Raw genomic sequence first — 4,512 nt, forward strand, 5'->3', positions numbered from 1 at the left:
GCCCCCTGGCACCACACGGCGCTCAGCCCTGAAACAGCACTGAAACAGTGATAAAGCCATGGATGCACAGATATGCATGCATTATCACAAACACATTTGGGAGAGTGTGTGCATGCGTGCGTCCATGTGTGTGTTTGTGCGCGCGGGCTTGTGTGGTGTTGCAGTATACTACAAAGATGCCAATCTCTTTTGCTTGTCTTTTCCCCTTAAGTCCCAATTTCTCTACTGCCTGCAGTCAGCGATGGAGAGAGAGAGGTAGAGAGAGGTAGAGAGAGGTAGAGAGAGAGAGAGCGAGAGAGAGAGAGGAAAAGGTTGATGCTATCAGCGTTATAAAGGCCACCAGGTCATTGTCACGTGTCACTCAGAGTAACACTACCTCTGATAAACCCAGGCAATCCCCCCGTCACCGCGGCGATAGGTGTGTGGGTCCTGGATGCCAGCATCCTGACGAGGCATGAAATAAACCTCCTGCACTAGTCCCGATAAACATCTAAAACGGTTTCTGGTCCCCAGGGGCTAATGGAGAGACTGGGAGCTATCAAAATATCAAATGCGCGTGACAGCTTACAAGGACCCAGGTCTGTCAAACACTCGCCTTCAGAGTGTGATTTAACTTCCCGCGCCAAGCCTGCCCTGGCAGGCTGAGAAATTGATGTTTTGGGTTCCCCCGTCTTTTGCACGGAAGTAATACTTTAATGGACATATTTATTTAGACAAACAGAGACACCGGGCACAGGTTTTAATTAGGTAAACAGCTCGTTGGGTGGAATTGATGGCGATCCACTAATGAAGGTCGTCGCAGGCTAATAGCTGTGCTTCCCTATGTCTTATGGAGCGGAAAAATCTCATGAAATAGAGTGAATTCAGCCATCTTTCCTCTTCCCCCTTTCTGTCTATTCTGTCATTTTTATTCTTTATCTCTGTTGTTTTCTCTCGCTTTCTTTTACCCCATCCTCACTCTCACTTGCTGCCTTCTCGACATTTTCTTTCTTTCTTTCTTTCTTTCTTTCTTTCTTTCTTTCTTTCTTTCTTTCTTTCTTTCTTTCTTTCTTTCTTTCTTTCTTTCTTTCTTTCTCCCTTGCTCTCACTCCCTCTCTCTCACTCCCTCTCTCGACAGGCCCGGCCCAGGATAGATGACTCTATCCTAGGCCAGGCCTGTCGCCTTCTCAGTCGCTCTCTCTCTCTCTGTCATGTACGGTGTGTGTTAGGAGTCCTTGCCGGTGCGTCTGAAGGACAGAAGGACAGAGGAGCGGTCGTGGAGCCGTGTCAGGTGTCTTCTCTGGGAAACACGTGAAGGTGACGTTTGTAACTAGCCGCCTGTCTGTCGTCTGAGGGGGCCATGTCTTCTGGCTGCTGTCACTGGCACAGGCCTGAGTTATGATTATGATTTATCACCATGATTTATGATACCTACTGCTGTTTTGTTCCTCTCAGACTGAGTGCAGTGTAGGGAAGGTATGTGTGTGTGGGGAGTGAGAGGAGTGTGTGTGAGGATACAGGAGTGCCTCTATGTCCATTCAGAAACACTGAGTCACAGCATAAAGCACACAACAGAAAAAGTTGCTGGTTAGACTTACTGTTGCCTACTAAACAAAGTATTGTACGGTCTTAATGTGAAACTGAGGGACATTTTGTAAATATCCTCAAAACCTGCACCAGCCACTGTATGTTGGGGTGCAGTGAAACAGGCTGTCTAGAGGCCCATTTTTTTATTTAACTGGGCAAGTCATTTAAGAACAAATTCTTATTTACAATGACGGCATAGGAACAGTGGGTTAACTGCCTTGTTCAGGGGCAGAACAAACTAATTTTTACCTTGTCAGCTCAGGGATTCGATCGAGCAACCTTTCAGTTACTGGCCCAACGCTCTAACCACTAGGCTACCTGCCCCCCCACAAGAGAGGGGATGTGGGGGAGGGCACTGGTACACATCCACAGAGTAACCCTCACTCAGGAGACAGAAAATAGAGCAGAACTGAATGTGCCTGTGTGTGCTCGTCCGTTGTGTGTCGGCGGGCAACCGTAGGGTGCATGTGACGCGTCTAGTGCGGTAGTGCCTAGGTAGAGGTAAGTTGCATGCCCGCTTACCACGTGGTTGCATACTCTCGCCTTGACGGTACAAAGCATCTCCATGACTCCTGTCGGGCCTCCTCGCGGCGGCACATGTTAACTGGTTGTCTTGAAACTCCAGGCTAACCAGTAGGTGATCTCGGAGCAGCAGTGGGCCCCAGAGATGCATCTGTACAGGCCCACCTCTGTGTGGACACATCCTGGCAGCCATCAACCACTGCCCCGCTGCCTTGTGGGTTAGTCTGGTATGACAAAGGCTAGGGGAGCACAACCTGAGAGAAAAGCAGCGTGCTGGCGGTAGGCAGACACCTACAGATCTGGCAGCCTCCTGCAGCTGTGGAAAATACTGGTCTTCCTGGGTTTCCCCCCTTGCCACCGGAATTCACCTTCCTGCACGCCAGCGGTACAGGACTATTATGGTCACCAGCAGTTGGGACTTGAGTGGCAGCTGCTCTCGGCAGACCCCTGTGTGACTGAGCAGCCCTATTTAGGAGCCACACTGCTCAGCCCAGCTGGGGAGAGGCCTAGTAAAGGTGGCCTAAAAATTGCTCACTCACTCCATCCTGGATAGGCTACCGCACCTATCGGGGGTTCCACTCTGCGGTTGAAAAATGCTGAAGAAATTAATTCCTTTCAAACTGGCGACATGGAACATCAGAACTTTTTTGGACACTGACGATAATAGCGATAGACCACATCGGAGAACAGGTTTTATTGCTGCAGAACTAAGGCGCTACAACATTGACATTGCTGCCCTGAGTGAGATCAGGTTCCTGGATGAAGGTTCCCTGAAAGAGGAGGGACAAAGCTACACCTTCTTCTGGAAAGGTTACCCTCTGGGTGGACAACATCAGCACGGTGTAGGACTGGCTATTAAGAACAGCCTTTTACCCAGCCTCACCGAAACATCTGTCGGCATAAGTGAAAGACTAATGTCTCTCTGTATCCACCTAGCCAAGATGCGTTATGCTACTCTTCTCAGTGCATACGCACCAACTTTACCATCTGAAAATGAGGCAGAGGACTGCTTCTACCAATCATTAGATGAGGCCCTTCACCGCATCCCCAGGAATGACAAGATGTTTCTGCTGGGTGACTTCAACGCAAGGGTGGGACAGAACAACAGGATATGAAGTGGAGTGCTGGTTAGGCATGGTGTTGGCCAGGTCAATGAGAACGGCATGATACTGCTAACTCTATGTGCCATGCACGACCTCATTGTCACCAACACCTTGTAACGGCAGAAGAGAAAATCTAAAACATCATGGATGCTCCCACGCTCCAAACACTGGCACCTGATCAACTACATCATAGTGAGACGTTCTGACACTATTGACGTCCTGCTGACACATGCCATGAGGGGTGCAGAATGCTGGACAGATCACGTATGATACCGGTTAAACTCCAGGGGAGAATCCGTCCCCTCAACGCCTGCAGAAGTCCAGTAAGAGGCGTCTGCTCTGTACCCGGCTTGAGAAAACTGCAGTAAGGGACGGGTTCCGTCACTCTCTCGCTGAAAGGCTGAGGGAGACGCAGCCTCTTCTGAGCACAGAGGACCCCATGGACCAGAAGTGGGCATCTATTAGCTCAGTGCGCTATCGAGCAGTGGCCCACTCCATTGGCTACAGAGGTAGGAAACATCAGGACTGGTTCGATGAGAACTCTGACACCATCACAACATTACTGGACAATATGCACAAAGCACACAGGGCTACTCTCAACAGCCCCACATCTGCTACCTTCCGCCAGCAATGGTGTGCATCACGCAAGGGAGTGCAAACAACCTTGTGTGCTCTGAAAAACGAATGGGATGAAATCCAAATTTAAATTGACAAAAACAACATGCACAATTTCTACAACTCAACTAAAGCTATCTATGGCTATAGAAATTGCTCCATCGCCCCCCTGAAACAGATGATGGTCTGACTCTCTTGAAGGACCAAAACCAGATCCTGATGAGGGGGGCTGACCACTACTGATTCAACGGTCTCCTACTTGAAGAACTGCCTGTCCGTCCACCCATTCAAGACCTCAACCATTCGCCAGTCTTCCAAGAGGTGTTATCAGCTATCTGTTCCCTCAAGAACAGCAGCGCTCCTGGCACTGACAGCATCCAGTGCAGCGCTACTTAAGAAGGGAGGTTACTTCTGCACCAGAACGCTCCACCAGTACATCACTGAGGTTAGGGACCGGGAGATCATCCCCCAACAGTGGCGGGACGCAAACATTGTCACCATCTATAAGAACAAGGGTGACAAGTCCATCTGCGACAGGAGTATTGCCGACAAGGTCCCTGCCAAGGTGATGCTACACATGCTGCTGAAGAACATCACAGAGGAACTGCTGTCAGAGTCACAATGCGGCTTCAGAAAGAACAGGAGTACAGTCGACATGATACTCACGGCACGGCATCTCTAGAAGTAGTACTGTGAACAACATCAG

At 49.7% G+C, this 4,512-nt stretch overlaps 1 pseudogene; it reads left to right on the plus strand.

Moving 5' to 3' along the window:
- Positions 1-2,681: 2,681 nt before the first annotated feature.
- On the plus strand, positions 2,682-3,559 carry LOC123737184 (craniofacial development protein 2-like; annotated as a pseudogene).
- The last annotated feature ends 953 nt before the right edge of the window (positions 3,560-4,512 follow it).

Source organism: Salmo salar, chromosome ssa02 (genome assembly GCF_905237065.1).
Source record: "Salmo salar chromosome ssa02, Ssal_v3.1, whole genome shotgun sequence".
In the NCBI taxonomy this organism is placed as follows: domain Eukaryota; kingdom Metazoa; phylum Chordata; class Actinopteri; order Salmoniformes; family Salmonidae; genus Salmo; species Salmo salar.